Here is a 16,904-nt window from a genome sequence, read left to right as displayed (position 1 = left end):
CACTGTCAGGGCATGATGTAGGAGCAGCATCAGGGCCTTTGTTGCATCAGCATTAGTGTCTTAGTTACAGACATGATCAGGGCCTGAGTTAGTCACAGCGTCAAGGCCTCAGTTAGGCATAGCTTCAGGGACTGAGTTACGGACAGCCTCAGGTCTTCACTTAGGAACAGCAACAGGGCTTTCTTAGGGACGGTGTCAGTACCTCGGTTAGAAATGGGTCAGGATATTAGCTCAGGATAGTGTCCGGATTTTAGTTATTGCCGGCAGCAGGGCCTATATTAGAGATAGATTCCGGGCCTTAGTTAGGGACAGTGTCAGGGCCTTAATTAGGACTAGTCTGGGCCTTAGTTAGGGAGAGCATTACGGCTTCAGTGAGGATAAGGGGCAGGACGTTAGCTCGGGACAGAGTCAGGTTCCAGGCCAGTGGTAGTGTCAGGATGTGAGCTAGGGATAGGGTGAAGATCTTACTTATTGAGAGCATCAGGGCCTTAGTTAGGACCAGCGTCAGGGCCTTCATCAGGACCAGTGTCAGGGCTTCACGTACGGACAGCGACAGAGCCTACCTAAGGTACGGCAACGGGGCCTAAGTGAGGCCTATCTTTAGGGCCTGAGTTAGGGGCAGTGTCAGGGCATGACTTAGGAGCAGTATAAGGGCCTCTGTAGGATCAGCATTAGGGTCTTCGTTAAAGACATTCTCAGGGCCTCTGTTAGGGACCGCCTCAGGGCTTCACGTAGGGACAGCGTCAGGGCTTATTTTGGGACAGTTTCAGGACCTTGGTAAGACATGGGTCAGGATATTAGCTCGGGATAATGTCAGGACTTTAGATACTGACTGCAGCAGGGCCTTAGAGACAGTGTCTCAGCCTGACTTAGGACTAGCATCAGAGCCTTTGTTAGGTACAGTGTCAGGGACTGAGTTAGGTGTAGTGTCAGGGCCTTAGTTAGGGACAGTGTCAGGGCCTGAGTTAGGACGAGCCTCCAGGCCTCAGTTAGGGCCAGGGTCACGGCCTCAGAACTAATTTTAGGGCCGTAGTTAGGAATAGCATCAGGGATTTATTTAGCATAAGAAGCTCAACGTTGGTTAAAGACAAGGTTAGGTTAAGGTCTAGGGATTGTGTCAGGGCATGACCTAGGGATAGTGTCAAGACCTTAGTTACTTAGGGCATCAGGGCCTAATTTAGGACCAGTGTCAGGGCTTCAGGTAGGGATAGCGTCAGAGCCTGACTTAGGGAGAGCGACAGGGCTTGAGTGAGGCCTAGTGTCAGAGCCTTAGCTAGGGATAGTATCAGGGCATGACTTAGGAGCAGCATAAGGGCCTTGGTAGGATCAGCCTCAGGGGCTTTGTTAAAGACATTATCAGGGCCTCTGTTAGGGGCAGCCTTAGGGCCTCCCTTAGGGACAGCGTCAGGGCTTACTTAGGGACAGTTTCAGGAGCTTGGTAAGAGATGGGTCTGGAAATTACCTCAGGATAGTGTCAGGACATTAGATATTGACTGCAGCAGGGCCTTAGAGACAGTGTCTCAGCCTGACTTAGGACTAGCATCAGAGCCTTTGTTAGGTACAGTGTCAGGGACTGAGTTAGGTGTAGTGTCAGGGCCTTAGTTAGGGACAGTGTCAGGGCCTGAGTTAGGACGAGCCTCCAGGCCTCAGTTAGGGCCAGGGTCACGGCCTCGGGACTAATTTTAGGGCCTTAGTTAGGAACATCATCAGGGATTTATTTAGCATAAGAAGCTCAACATTAGTTAAAGACAAGGTTAGGTGAAGGTCTAGGGATTGTGTCAGGGCATGACCTAGGGATAGTGTCAAGACCTTAGTTACTTAGTGCATCAGGGTCTAATTTAGGACCAGTGTCAGGGCTTCAGGTAGGGATAGCGTCAAAGCCTGACTTAGGGAGAGCGACAGGGCTTGAGTGAGGCCTAGTGTCAGAGCCTTAGCTAGGGATAGTATCAGGGCATGACTTAGGAGCAGCATAAGGGCCTTGGTAGGATCAGCCTCAGGGGCTTTGTTAAAGACATTATCAGGGCCTCTGTTAGGGACAGCCTTAGGGCCTCCCTTAGGGACAGCGTCAGGGCTTACTTAGGGACAGTTTCAGGAGCTTGGTAAGAGATGGGTCCGGAAATTACCTCAGGATAGTGTCAGGACATTAGATATTGACGGCAGCAGGGCCTTAGTTAGGGACAGTGTCAAGGCCTTAGTTAGTACTAGCATCTGGGCCTCTGTTAGGTACAGTGTCAAGGCCTGAGTTAGGAATAGTGTTAGGGCCTTAGTTAGGGACAGTATCACGGCCTTGGGACTAAATTCAGGGCCTGAGGTAGTCACAGCATAAGGGCTTTAGTTAGCATAAGAGGCAGGACATTTGCTAGGGACAGGGTTAGGGTAAAGTTTAGGGATCGTGTCAGGAAATGACCTAGGGATAGTGTCAAGAGCTTAGTTACAGTATCAGGGCCTTATTTAGGACCCGTGTCAGGGCTTGAGGTAGGGACAGCGTCAGTGCCTGACTCTGGGAGAGCAACAGGGCCTGAGTGAGGCCTAGCGTCAGGCCCATAGCTGGGGACACTGTCAGGGCATGATGTAGGAGCAGCATCAGGGCCTTTGTTGCATCAGCATTAGTGTCTTAGTTACAGACATGATCAGGGCCTGAGTTAGTCACAGCGTCAAGGCCTCAGTTAGGCATAGCTTCAGGGACTGAGTTACGGACAGCCTCAGGTCTTCACTTAGGAACAGCAACAGGGCTTTCTTAGGGACGGTGTCAGTACCTCGGTTAGAAATGGGTCAGGATATTAGCTCAGGATAGTGTCCGGATTTTAGTTATTGCCGGCAGCAGGGCCTATATTAGAGATAGATTCCGGGCCTTAGTTAGGGACAGTGTCAGGGCCTTAATTAGGACTAGTCTGGGCCTTAGTTAGGGAGAGCATTACGGCTTCAGTGAGGATAAGGGGCAGGACGTTAGCTCGGGACAGAGTCAGGTTCCAGGCCAGTGGTAGTGTCAGGATGTGAGCTAGGGATAGGGTGAAGATCTTACTTATTGAGAGCATCAGGGCCTTAGTTAGGACCAGCGTCAGGGCCTTCATCAGGACCAGTGTCAGGGCTTCACGTACGGACAGCGACAGAGCCTAACTAAGGTACGGCAACGGGGCCTAAGTGAGGCCTATCTTTAGGGCCTGAGTTAGGGGCAGTGTCAGGGCATGACTTAGGAGCAGTATAAGGGCCTCTGTAGGATCAGCATTAGGGTCTTCGTTAAAGACATTCTCAGGGCCTCTGTTAGGGACCGCCTCAGGGCTTCACGTAGGGACAGCGTCAGGGCTTATTTTGGGACAGTTTCAGGACCTTGGTAAGACATGGGTCAGGATATTAGCTCGGGATAATGTCAGGACTTTAGATACTGACTGCAGCAGGGCCTTAGAGACAGTGTCTCAGCCTGACTTAGGACTAGCATCAGAGCCTTTGTTAGGTACAGTGTCAGGGACTGAGTTAGGTGTAGTGTCAGGGCCTTAGTTAGGGACAGTGTCAGGGCCTGAGTTAGGACGAGCCTCCAGGCCTCAGTTAGGGCCAGGGTCACGGCCTCAGAACTAATTTTAGGGCCGTAGTTAGGAATAGCATCAGGGATTTATTTAGCATAAGAAGCTCAACGTTGGTTAAAGACAAGGTTAGGTTAAGGTCTAGGGATTGTGTCAGGGCATGACCTAGGGATAGTGTCAAGACCTTAGTTACTTAGGGCATCAGGGCCTAATTTAGGACCAGTGTCAGGGCTTCAGGTAGGGATAGCGTCAGAGCCTGACTTAGGGAGAGCGACAGGGCTTGAGTGAGGCCTAGTGTCAGAGCCTTAGCTAGGGATAGTATCAGGGCATGACTTAGGAGCAGCATAAGGGCCTTGGTAGGATCAGCCTCAGGGGCTTTGTTAAAGACACTATCAGGGCCTCTGTTAGGGACAGCCTTAGGGCCTCCCTTAGGGACAGCGTCAGGGCTTACTTAGGGACAGTTTTAGGAGCTTGGTAAGAGATGGGTCCGGAAATTACCTCAGGATAGTGTCAGGACATTAGATATTGACGGCAGCAGGGCCTTAGTTAGGGACAGTGTCAAGGCCTTAGTTAGTACTAGCATCTGGGCCTCTGTTAGGTACAGTGTCAGGGCCTGAGTTAGGAATAGTGTTAGGGCCTTAGTTAGGGACAGTATCACAGCCTTGGGACTAAATTCAGGGCCTGAGGTAGTCACAGCATAATGGCTTTAGTTAGCATAAGAGGCAGGACATTTGCTAGGGACAGGGTTAGGGTAAAGTTTAGGGATCGTGTCAGGAAATGACCTAGGGATAGTGTCAAGAGCTTAGTTACAGTATCAGGGCCTTATTTAGGACCCGTGTCAGGGCTTCAGGTAGGGATAGCGTCAGAGCCTGACTTAGGGAGAGCGACAGGGCTTGAGTGAGGCCTAGTGTCAGAGCCTTAGCTAGGGATAGTATCAGGGCATGACTTAGGAGCAGCACAAGGGCTTTGGTAGAATCAGCCTCAGGGGCTTTGTTAAAGACATTATCAGGGCCTCTGTTAGGGGCAGCCTTAGGGCCTCCCTTAGGGACAGCGTCAGGGCTTACTTAGGGACAGTTTCAGGAGCTTGGTAAGAGATGGGTCTGGAAATTACCTCAGGATAGTGTCAGGACATTAGATATTGACTGCAGCAGGGCCTTAGAGACAGTGTCTCAGCCTGACTTAGGACTAGCATCAGAGCCTTTGTTAGGTACAGTGTCAGGGACTGAGTTAGGTGTAGTGTCAGGGCCTTAGTTAGGGACAGTGTCAGGGCCTGAGTTAGGACGAGCCTCCAGGCCTCAGTTAGGGCCAGGGCCACGGCCTCGGGACTAATTTTAGGGCCTTAGTTAGGAACTGCATCAGGGATTTATTTAGCATAAGAAGCTCAACATTAGTTAAAGACAAGGTTAGGTTAAGGTCTAAGGATTGTGTCAGGGCATGACCTAGGGATAGTGTCAAGACCTTAGTTACTTAGGGCATCAGGGCCTAATTTGGGACCAGCGTCAGGGCTTCAGGTAGGGATAGCGTCAGAGCCTGACTTAGGGAGAGCGACAGGGCTTGAGTGAGGCCTAGTGTCAGAGCCTTAGCTAGGGATAGTATCAGGGCATGACTTAGGAGCAGCATAAGGGCCTTGGTAGGATCAGCCTCAGGGGCTTTGTTAAAGACATTATCAGGGCCTCTGTTAGGGACAGCCTTAGGGCCTCCCTTAGGGACAGCGTCAGGGCTTACTTAGGGACAGTTTCAGGACCTTGGTAAGAGATGGGTCCGGAAATTACCTCAGGATAGTGTCAGGACATTAGATATTGACGGCAGCAGGGCCTTAGTTAGGGACAGTGTCAAGGCCTTAGTTAGTACTAGCATCTGGGCCTCTGTTAGGTACAGTGTCAGGGCCTGAGTTAGGAATAGTGTTAGGGCCTTAGTTAGGGACAGTATCACGGCCTTGGGACTAAATTCAGGGCCTGAGGTAGTCACAGCATAAGGGCTTTAGTTAGCATAAGAGGCAGGACATTTGCTAGGGACAGGGTTAGGGTAAAGTTTAGGGATCGTGTCAGGAAATGACCTAGGGATAGTGTCAAGAGCTTAGTTACAGTATCAGGGCCTTATTTAGGACCCGTGTCAGGGCTTGAGGTAGGGACAGCGTCAGTGCCTGACTCTGGGAGAGCAACAGGGCCTGAGTGAGGCCTAGCGTCAGGCCCATAGCTGGGGACACTGTCAGGGCATGATGTAGGAGCAGCATCAGGGCCTTTGTTGCATCAGCATTAGTGTCTTAGTTACAGACATGATCAGGGCCTGAGTTAGTCACAGCGTCAAGGCCTCAGTTAGGCATAGCTTCAGGGACTGAGTTACGGACAGCCTCAGGTCTTCACTTAGGAACAGCGACAGGGCTTTCTTAGGGACGGTGTCAGGACCTTGGTTAGAAATGGGTCAGGATATTAGCTCAGGATAGTGTCCGGATTTTAGTTATTGCCGGCAGCAGGGCCTATATTAGAGATAGATTCCGGGCCTTAGTTAGGGACAGTGTCAGGGCCTTAATTAGGACTAGTCTGGGCCTTAGTTAGGGAGAGCATTACGGCTTCGGTGAGGATAAGGGGCAGGACGTTAGCTCGGGACAGAGTCAGGTTCCAGGCCAGTGGTAGTGTCAGGATGTGAGCTAGGGATAGGGTGAAGACCTTAGTTATTGAGAGCATCAGGGCCTTAGTTAGGACCAGCGTCAGGGCCTTCATCAGGACCAGTGTCAGGGCTTCACGTACGGACAGCATCAGAGCCTAACTAAGGTACGGCAACAGGGCCTAAGTGAGGCCTATCTTTAGGGCCTGAGTTAGGGACAGTGTCAGGGCATGACTTAGGAGCAGTATAAGGGCCTCTGTAGGATCAGCATTAGGGTCTTCGTTAAAGACATTCTCAGGGCCTCTGTTAGGGACCGCCTCAGGGCCTCACTTAGGGACAGCGTCAGGACTTACTTTGGGACAGTTTCAGGACCTTGGTAAGACATGGGTCAGGATATTAGCTCGGGATAATGTCAGGACTTTAGATATTGACTGCAGCAGGGCCTTAGAGACAGTGTCTCAGCCTGACTTAGGACTAGCATCAGAGCCTTTGTTAGGTACAGTGTCAGGGACTGAGTTAGGTGTAGTGTCAGGGCCTTAGTTAGGGACAGTGTCAGGGCCTGAGTTAGGACGAGCCTCCAGGCCTCAGTTAGGGCCAGGGCCACGGCCTCGGGACTAATTTTAGGGCCTTAGTTAGGAACTGCATCAGGGATTTATTTAGCATAAGAAGCTCAACATTAGTTAAAGACAAGGTTAGGTTAAGGTCTAAGGATTGTGTCAGGGCATGACCTAGGGATAGTGTCAAGACCTTAGTTACTTAGGGCATCAGGGCCTAATTTGGGACCAGCGTCAGGGCTTCAGGTAGGGATAGCGTCAGAGCCTGACTTAGGGAGAGCGACAGGGCTTGAGTGAGGCCTAGTGTCAGAGCCTTAGCTAGGGATAGTATCAGGGCATGACTTAGGAGCAGCATAAGGGCCTTGGTAGGATCAGCCTCAGGGGCTTTGTTAAAGACATTATCAGGGCCTCTGTTAGGGACAGCCTTAGGGCCTCCCTTAGGGACAGCGTCAGGGCTTACTTAGGGACAGTTTCAGGACCTTGGTAAGAGATGGGTCCGGAAATTACCTCAGGATAGTGTCAGGACATTAGATATTGACGGCAGCAGGGCCTTAGTTAGGGACAGTGTCAAGGCCTTAGTTAGTACTAGCATCTGGGCCTCTGTTAGGTACAGTGTCAAGGCCTGAGTTAGGAATAGTGTTAGGGCCTTAGTTAGGGACAGTATCACGGCCTTGGGACTAAATTCAGGGCCTGAGGTAGTCACAGCATAAGGGCTTTAGTTAGCATAAGAGGCAGGACATTTGCTAGGGACAGGGTTAGGGTAAAGTTTAGGGATCGTGTCAGGAAATGACCTAGGGATAGTGTCAAGAGCTTAGTTACAGTATCAGGGCCTTATTTAGGACCCGTGTCAGGGCTTCAGGTAGGGACAGCGTCAGTGCCTGACTCTGGGAGAGCAACAGGGCCTGAGTGAGGCCTAGCGTCAGGCCCATAGCTGGGGACACTGTCAGGGCATGATGTAGGAGCAGCATCAGGGCCTTTGTTGCATCAGCATTAGTGTCTTAGTTACAGACATGATCAGGGCCTGAGTTAGTCACAGCGTCAAGGCCTCAGTTAGGCATAGCTTCAGGGACTGAGTTACGGACAGCCTCAGGTCTTCACTTAGGAACAGCGACAGGGCTTTCTTAGGGACGGTGTCAGGACCTTGGTTAGAAATGGGTCAGGATATTAGCTCAGGATAGTGTCCGGATTTTAGTTATTGCCGGCAGCAGGGCCTATATTAGAGATAGATTCCGGGCCTTAGTTAGGGACAGTGTCAGGGCCTTAATTAGGACTAGTCTGGGCCTTAGTTAGGGAGAGCATTACGGCTTCGGTGAGGATAAGGGGCAGGACGTTAGCTCGGGACAGAGTCAGGTTCCAGGCCAGTGGTAGTGTCAGGATGTGAGCTAGGGATAGGGTGAAGACCTTAGTTATTGAGAGCATCAGGGCCTTAGTTAGGACCAGCGTCAGGGCCTTCATCAGGACCAGTGTCAGGGCTTCACGTACGGACAGCGTCAGAGCCTAACTAAGGTACGGCAACAGGGCCTAAGTGAGGCCTATCTTTAGGGCCTGAGTTAGGGACAGTGTCAGGGCATGACTTAGGAGCAGTATAAGGGCCTCTGTAGGATCAGCATTAGGGTCTTCGTTAAAGACATTCTCAGGGCCTCTGTTAGGGACCGCCTCAGGGCCTCACTTAGGGACAGCGTCAGGACTTACTTTGGGACAGTTTCAGGACCTTGGTAAGACATGGGTCAGGATATTAGCTCGGGATAATGTCAGGACTTTAGATATTGACTGCAGCAGGGCCTTAGAGACAGTGTCTCAGCCTGACTTAGGACTAGCATCAGAGCCTTTGTTAGGTACAGTGTCAGGGACTGAGTTAGGTGTAGTGTCAGGGCCTTAGTTAGGGACAGTGTCAGGGCCTGAGTTAGGACGAGCCTCCAGGCCTCAGTTAGGGCCAGGGCCACGGCCTCGGGACTAATTTTAGGGCCTTAGTTAGGAACTGCATCAGGGATTTATTTAGCATAAGAAGCTCAACATTAGTTAAAGACAAGGTTAGGTTAAGGTCTAAGGATTGTGTCAGGGCATGACCTAGGGATAGTGTCAAGACCTTAGTTACTTAGGGCATCAGGGCCTAATTTGGGACCAGCGTCAGGGCTTCAGGTAGGGATAGCGTCAGAGCCTGACTTAGGGAGAGCGACAGGGCTTGAGTGAGGCCTAGTGTCAGAGCCTTAGCTAGGGATAGTATCAGGGCATGACTTAGGAGCAGCATAAGGGCCTTGGTAGGATCAGCCTCAGGGGCTTTGTTAAAGACATTATCAGGGCCTCTGTTAGGGACAGCCTTAGGGCCTCCCTTAGGGACAGCGTCAGGGCTTACTTAGGGACAGTTTCAGGACCTTGGTAAGAGATGGGTCCGGAAATTACCTCAGGATAGTGTCAGGACATTAGATATTGACGGCAGCAGGGCCTTAGTTAGGGACAGTGTCAAGGCCTTAGTTAGTACTAGCATCTGGGCCTCTGTTAGGTACAGTGTCAGGGCCTGAGTTAGGAATAGTGTTAGGGCCTTAGTTAGGGACAGTATCACGGCCTTGGGACTAAATTCAGGGCCTGAGGTAGTCACAGCCTAAGGGCTTTAGTTAGCATAAGAGGCAGGACATTTGCTAGGGACAGGGTTAGGGTAAAGTTTAGGGATCGTGTCAGGAAATGACCTAGGGATAGTGTCAAGAGCTTAGTTACAGTATCAGGGCCTTATTTAGGACCCGTGTCAGGGCTTCAGGTAGGGACAGCGTCAGTGCCTGACTCTGGGAGAGCAACAGGGCCTGAGTGAGGCCTAGCGTCAGGCCCTTAGCTGGGGACACTGTCAGGGCATGATGTAGGAGCAGCATCAGGGCCTTTGTTGCATCAGCAATAGTGTCTTCGTTACAGACATGATCAGGGCCTGAGTTAGTCACAGCATCAAGGCCTCAGTTAGGCATAGCTTCAGGGACTGAGTTACGGACAGCCTCAGGTCTTCCCTTAGGAACAGCGACAGGGCTTTCTTAGGGACGGTGTCAGGACCTTGGTTAGAAATGGGTCAGGATATTAGCTCAGGATAGTGTCCGGATTTTAGTTACTGCCGGCAGCAGGGCCTATATTAGAGATAGATTCCGGGCCTTAGTTAGCGACAGTGTCAGGGCCTTAATTAGGACTAGTCTGGGCCTTAGTTAGGGAGAGCATTACGGCTTCGGTGAGGATAAGGGGCAGGACGTTAGCTCGGGACAGAGTCAGGTTCCAGGCCAGTGGTAGTGTCAGGATGTGAGCTAGGGATAGGGTGAAGATCTTAGTTATTGAGAGCATCAGGGCCTTACTTAGGACCAGCGTCAGGGCCTTCATCAGGACCAGTGTCAGGGCTTCACGTACGGACAGCGTCAGAGCCTAACTAAGGTACGGCAACGGGGCCTAAGTGAGGCCTATCTTTAGGGCCTGAGTTAGGGACAGTGTCAGGGCATGACTTAGGAGCAGTATAAGGGCCTCTGTAGGATCAGCATTAGGGTCTTCGTTAAAGACATTCTCAGGGCCTCTGTTAGGGACCGCCTCAGGGCCTCACTTAGGGACAGCGTCAGGACTTACTTTGGGACAGTTTCAGGACCTTGGTAAGACATGGGTCAGGATATTAGCTCGGGATAATGTCAGGACTTTAGATATTGACTGCAGCAGGGCCTTAGAGACAGTGTCTCAGCCTGACTTAGGACTAGCATCAGAGCCTTTGTTAGGTACAGTGTCAGGGACTGAGTTCGGTGTAGTGTCAGGGCCTTAGTTAGGGACAGTGTCAGGGCCTGAGTTAGGACGAGCCTCCAGGCCTCAGTTAGGGCCAGGGCCACGGCCTCGGGACTAATTTTAGGGCCTTAGTTAGGAACTGCATCAGGGATTTATTTAGCATAAGAAGCTCAACATTAGTTAAAGACAAGGTTAGGTTAAGGTCTAAGGATTGTGTCAGGGCATGACCTAGGGATAGTGTCAAGACCTTAGTTACTTAGGGCATCAGGGCCTAATTTAGGACCAGTGTCAGGGCTTCAGGTAGGGATAGCGTCAGAACCTGACTTAGGGAGAGCGACAGGGCTTGAGTGAGGCCTAGTATCAGAGCCTTAGCTAGGGATAGTATCAGGGCATGACTTAGGAGCAGCATAAGGGCCTTGGTAGGATCAGCCTCAGGGGCTTTGTTAAAGACATTATCAGGGCCTCTGTTAGGGACAGCCTTAGGGCCTCCCTTAGGGACAGCGTCAGGGCTTACTTAGGGACAGTTTCAGGACCTTGGTAAGAGATGGGTCCGGAAATTACCTCAGGATAGTGTCAGGACATTAGATATTGACGGCAGCAGGGCCTTAGTTAGGGACAGTGTCAAGGCCTTAGTTAGTACTAGCATCTGGGCCTCTGTTAGGTACAGTGTCAGGGCCTGAGTTAGGAATAGTGTTAGGGCCTTAGTTAGGGACAGTATCACGGCCTTGGGACTAAATTCAGGGCCTGAGGTAGTCACAGCATAAGGGCTTTAGTTAGCATACGAGGCAGGACATTTGCTAGGGACAGGGTTAGGGTAAAGTTTAGGGATCGTGTCAGGAAATGACCTAGGGATAGTGTCAATAGCTTAGTTACAGCATCAGGGCCTTAGTTAGAGACAGTGTCAGGGCCTGAGTTAGGATTTGCATCAGAACCTTTGTTAGGTACAGTGTCAGGGGCTGAGTTAGGAGTAGTGTCAGGGCCTTAGTTAGGCTTTAGACTCCAGGACCTTCCCTGAGTTCCAAAGGGGAGATTCGAATAGTTGCTAATCAGGGAAGGGAGGGGATGCAGAGACAAGGGAGGAAGAGTCAAGGAACAATAGTGCAGCCTTGGGGCAGGATCCTGGTTTTGCCTCAAGGGATACACTTAATAGTATCTTTGGGCTCTTTACCAACCGCAAACCCCCACAAAATAGAAGATTTTCGTGTTCTTCATTCCAGAGAAGCTCATCAAGAGACCATCTGAGGCCAGATTAAAGTGAGTTAAGGCCCTGTGCACACACTAATCCTTAGGATCAACTGTGTCCTTAAATCATTTCTGTAAAACTCCTCACCAGATCCTCCTGCATTGGGACGCACGGTTTTTGAGGGCACGAGTTTTCTGTGTCCCCCTTTGGCTGTCAAAGCAGTAAAGCTATTCTTTTCTATTTCCTCCAAACCTCTCTCTCTGAGATTCGATTTGGCACTGGTGCACAGAGGCCGAGTTTTTGACATCAAATTTAGTACCCAGTGTTGGACTGACTTGGGGATGGCCCCTGTGGGTCCCCTGACTTGATTGGACACTGAGATTTTCTCCACGCCAGACTCTTTTGAGAGAGTGTAGGGTTGGAGAATTCCTTTAGAGGCCAGACCACGTGGGACCCTTGCCTGGAAAGGCCGAGCCCCAGTCATCCCAGCAGTTAGAACTGTGGGGCAGGAGTCGATGGTGGAAGAGGGACCACCCTAGCAGCTGCCGAGGCCATCTTTGCCTGAGGACATTCCTCTCTTCCTCCTGCCTGGACTGCCCCGAATGTCCTACTCCAAGGGATTATTTGGGGGAACCAGAAAAATAGCATTTGGGATGTTGCAGCACCTCAGCCAGCATGTGGTAACTCCCCTGGCATGCAGTCTGAGATCCTTTTAGCCCTGTATATTTGGGGGAACCTTGATTCCCATTTGGGTGACTTTTCATTCCAGGAAATCTCATTTGGAAGGTGCACCACTTGGACAGAGGTCACAGGCTAAGTTGAGACTTGGAAGCTGATTGAGTCTTGTGCTGTTTGGTTTTTGGTTTCTGTTTGGTTTCTGGTTCCTTTGGTTTGAGGCTTCCAATGGTGGTTAGGATTTTGTTTTGTTCTTAGTCTGCATTTGAGTGTTCTATGGTTCAGACATAAGAAGTGCTTCTTCTTCAGTTCCATCTGATAGCCAATGGGAAAAATCCTGGCAGACTGGTCAACCTATAGTTGTAAACCTAAGACTAAGAAAAGAATGAAACTCTACTGTAATTTTGGCTGGCCAGTGTATGGATACATTCTTGAAAAATGTGGAAAGGTGGTCTTTGAATGGTAGCCTAAATGACTATACTATCCTTCAGCTAGTTATTTTGTCACAGGAAGAGAAAGAAGAAGTTCTGTATGTTCAAGCATTTATGAAGCTACGTAATAAAGAAAGTGAGCAGCTAGGTAACAGGCTGATGGTACAAAGAGAAAAGAAAGTCACTTTGTACTAGAGCTGGTTGTGTCTGAATGCGGAAAAAAATAACGGGCAACATAAGATGGATACAGAAGTGATGAACATTTGTGAAAAGGGAACACTGAGGAAAGAGTTGTGCATGACTGGGATTTTCTAAGATGGATTTTGTTGGAAGTGGGTTAGGGCAAGCCTGGATTTGGTTTCTCCCTCCAAAGTTTTCTTGGAATGCTGCTTTTGATTGTGGACAGCTTGTGAGTTTCTTTGCCTGTGTCTGTGATCTGTATTTTTGTTTGAAATCTCTTTACTTTGGTTCAGTGAATAAGTGTTGTTTGGCCAATTCTAACAGTTCTTTTGATCTCCAGCTAACTTAGCGATGCTTTAGAAGGCCCTTGAGCCATCTCAGAGAGAAATGTTTGATTAGTATGTTAAATTACATGGAATTCCTAAAAATCTAGTATGTCCTGGTAAAATTTGATCAGTCATAACTCTAGTTATTTTTAAATGTTGTACGTAACAGCAATAATGGTTTCTTTTGTCATTTACATTGTGATCAAATGTTTAACCATGACGTTTTAAGTCTTTATGTGATTTATAGATAGTTACTGTTGTGCTCTAACACTTTGCAAAACTGCTCCATCTTCAAGAAGATCTATGTGAAGGACCTTTTGGCAAGCACAGGTCTCTGATAAATTTCATATCATAATGCCAAACTGGGTAAGAAATGAAAAATCTTATTGGAGAATCGGATGGCTTCATAAAAAGTTAACAAAAGGATTGGTTACTGAGTGAACTGGTGAATATGGTTATAATGTTTTTGTTTTTTTTGTTACTGGCTTTGATCTGTGTTTCCCAGACACAGGGAAGTCCTTCACCTGAAGCTACTTAGGACATGGAGCAATTGGGTAAATGACACCTCTGTATTGAAGTGTGTATTTATGAAAGTTACTGTGTTGGCTTCATTTTGCCGTGATGTTTAAGAGGAAAGGAAAATTACCTAGTGAAGTTATCAGAATGTAATTACTCATGATGTATCACTGTTTGCTTTAGGTCTACTGCTAAAAGCACATGTACAATGCTTGTGTGACAATTGGGTATGAATAATAAAATGTATGGCCTATATAAAGTGTTTTCTCATTAACATACCTCTGAGCATGTTCACGATACCTGATCAATATTCCCCCAATGTGGATTAACTAGGCAAATATAAAGGAGTCCTAGCACTGAGGGCCATGTTCTACACCTGGGCCAAACAGCTGAATCATTCTGGCACTGACGGATTGACATTTTGATCATCAGTACTTTCTATTGAAAGACTTGTAATCAAAAGGGAAAAAAACTCTTCACATATTGAGGTGTGAGGAAGTCACTCTGGCTTCTACATGGTTTAACTTAAATTTTACTGACCAAAGTGGCCTGTCTTTTGGCCTTTTGGATATGAATTGTACATCTGCTTTGGCATTGAGGAGGGGAAGGCATTTGACAGTCAAAAAGTAACTATGGTTCAGACATCCAAGATAAAACTAAGTGACCATTGTAGATGTGATTTAGATGCATTCCTGTGGTTTTTTTTTTATGTTTTTTTTTTGGATGTGGACCATTTTTTAAGTCTATTGAATTTGTTACAATATTGTTTATGTTTCATGTCTTGGTTTTTAGGCCACGAGGCATGTGGGATCTTAGCTTCCTGCCCAGGAATCAAACCGGCACCCCCTGCGTTGGAAGGCGAAGTCTTAACCACTGAACCACCAGGTAAGTCCCCGCGTTCCTGTATTGTTGAAATTGAATTTCTGAGCTATATCAGACTCAGGATGCCACTAGCCATTCTCAAAACAATGTCTGCTGGTAGCTGCAACCGTACGTTTTCAAGGACTCCTGTCTTAATGATTAAATTTCAAACGATGACGTTAGATCAGATACTAATAGAAAGATGAGACATATGTGTAGTGGTCAATAGCTCCTGTTATGGATACATGAATACTACATCAGAAGTTAAAACCTACTTAGGTAGAATTAGACAACTGGCTGCGAAGCCTCTCTGAAGTGCCAGTTCCAGACCAGGTTTCAGACTTATTCTCCTGAATTCCTAAGGGAATGAGATCTATTTTTACTATTAAAATTTCAGTTGTTACCCCTCCTATTTTAACTGGATTGGTTGCACCAAAATGGGGGACCAAGGGACTGAGATCTTAATCATACGAGTCTCAGGTACAGGACTTGGAACTCAAATATTTCTAACTTGGTATCCATTCCCCTAGATTTAGGCAGGACTGTGCCCCATTTAAGCGAGAAGTAGCCAGAGCGGTCATCACCCTGTTCCCTGAAGGATGTGGGGAAAGATAAAAGTGAAGTGGGGATTAAAACCGAGTCCCCTGAAAACCGAGTTCCTGTGCCAAGTTTATGATTAATGTCTCAATCTGAAATGATTATTCCTTTTCTTGTCAAAAATCTGTTCTCCTCAAGATTGAGGAGTATCCAGAAGAGGAGGAGTGAAACTGAGAGGGACTCTGTGGTCTCCTGGGCACAGAAGCCTTTCTGTGTGCCTCCTAACTTGTTTGTAGGGAATAGACTAGAGACTCCAGGACCTTCCCTGAGTTCCAAAGGGCAAATTCGAACAGTTGCTAATCAGGGAAGTGAGGGGATGCAGAGACAGGGAGGAAGAGTCAAGAAACAATAGTGCAGCCTTGTGGCAGGATCCTGCTTCTGCCTCAAGGGATACACATAACAATATCTTTGAGCTCCTTAAAGAACTAAAACCCCCAACAAGTGGAAGATGTTAGCATTCTTCATTCCAGAGGAGCTCATCAAGAAACTATCTGAGACCAGATTAAAGGAGTGCAGGCCCTGCATACACACTGATCCTTATGAGCAACCACACCCTTGAACCATCGCTCTAAAACACCAAATCCTCCCGCATTGGGACACACAGCTGTTGAGGGCACGAGCCTGCTGTGTCCTCCATTGGCTGGCAGAGTGATAAAACTAATCTTTTCTATTTTTCCAAAACACTGTTCTCAAGATTTGATTCAGAACCGGTGCAGAGAGGCTGATTATTCAGTATCAGTTAGGTCCAGAGTCAGGAAGTTAGTTAGATACAGTGTCAGGTCTATAGTTATGGAAAGCCTCAGGGAATTAGGGAGGGAGAGACCAAGATATAACAGACAGCATCAGATCCTGAGCTGGGGAGAGTGTCAGGGCATGACGTAGGACCAGCATCAGGACTGTAGTTAGGATCAGCATCACGGTCTTAGTTAAGGTTATTGCCAGGACCTGAGTTAGGCAAAGTGTCAGGGCCTGAGTTAGGCAAAGTGTCAGGGCCTGAGTTAGGCAAAGTGTCAGGACCTGAGTTAGGCAAAGTGTCAGGACCTGAGTTAAGCAAAGTGTCAGGGCCTGAGTTAGGCAAAGTGTCAGGGCCTGAGTTAGGGACAGAGTCAGGGACTGAGTGAGGCCTAGCGTCAGGATCTTAGGTAGGATCAGCATCAGGGCCTTAGTTAAAGACATTATCAAGGCCTGAGTTAGGTACAGCAACAGGGCTTCAAAGGGACAGCCTCAGGGCCACACTTTGGGATGGCATCAGGACTTTAGTCAGGACAGTGTCAGGACCATGGTAAGAGATGGATCAAGATACTAGCTTAGGATAGTGTCAGCACATTGGTTATTGACGGCAGCAAGGCTGACTTTAGGGACAGCTTCAGGGCCTTAGTTAGGGACAGCGTCAGAACCTGAGTTAGACCAAACATCAGGGCCTAAGGTAAGACTAGGGTCAGGGCCTTTGTTAGGGACAATGTCAGGGCCAGGGTTAGGCCTAGCATGAGGGCCTGAGTTAGGCTGGGCGTCAGGGCCTTAGTTAGGGGCAGCGTCAGAACCTGAGTTAGACCAAACATCAGGGCCTAAGGTAAGACTAGGGTCAGGGCCTTTGTTAGGGACAATGTCAGGGCCAGGGTTAGGCCTAGCATGAGGGCCTGAGTTAGGCTGGGCGTCAAGGCCTTAGTTAGGGACAGCCTCAGGGCCTCATTTAGGGACAGTGTCAGGGCTTACTTAAGGACAGTGTC

This window comes from Balaenoptera borealis (assembly GCF_965194805.1).
Source record: "Balaenoptera borealis genome assembly, contig: HAP1_SCAFFOLD_121, whole genome shotgun sequence".
Taxonomy (NCBI): domain Eukaryota; kingdom Metazoa; phylum Chordata; class Mammalia; order Artiodactyla; family Balaenopteridae; genus Balaenoptera; species Balaenoptera borealis.
This window is presented reverse-complemented; position numbering follows the sequence as displayed.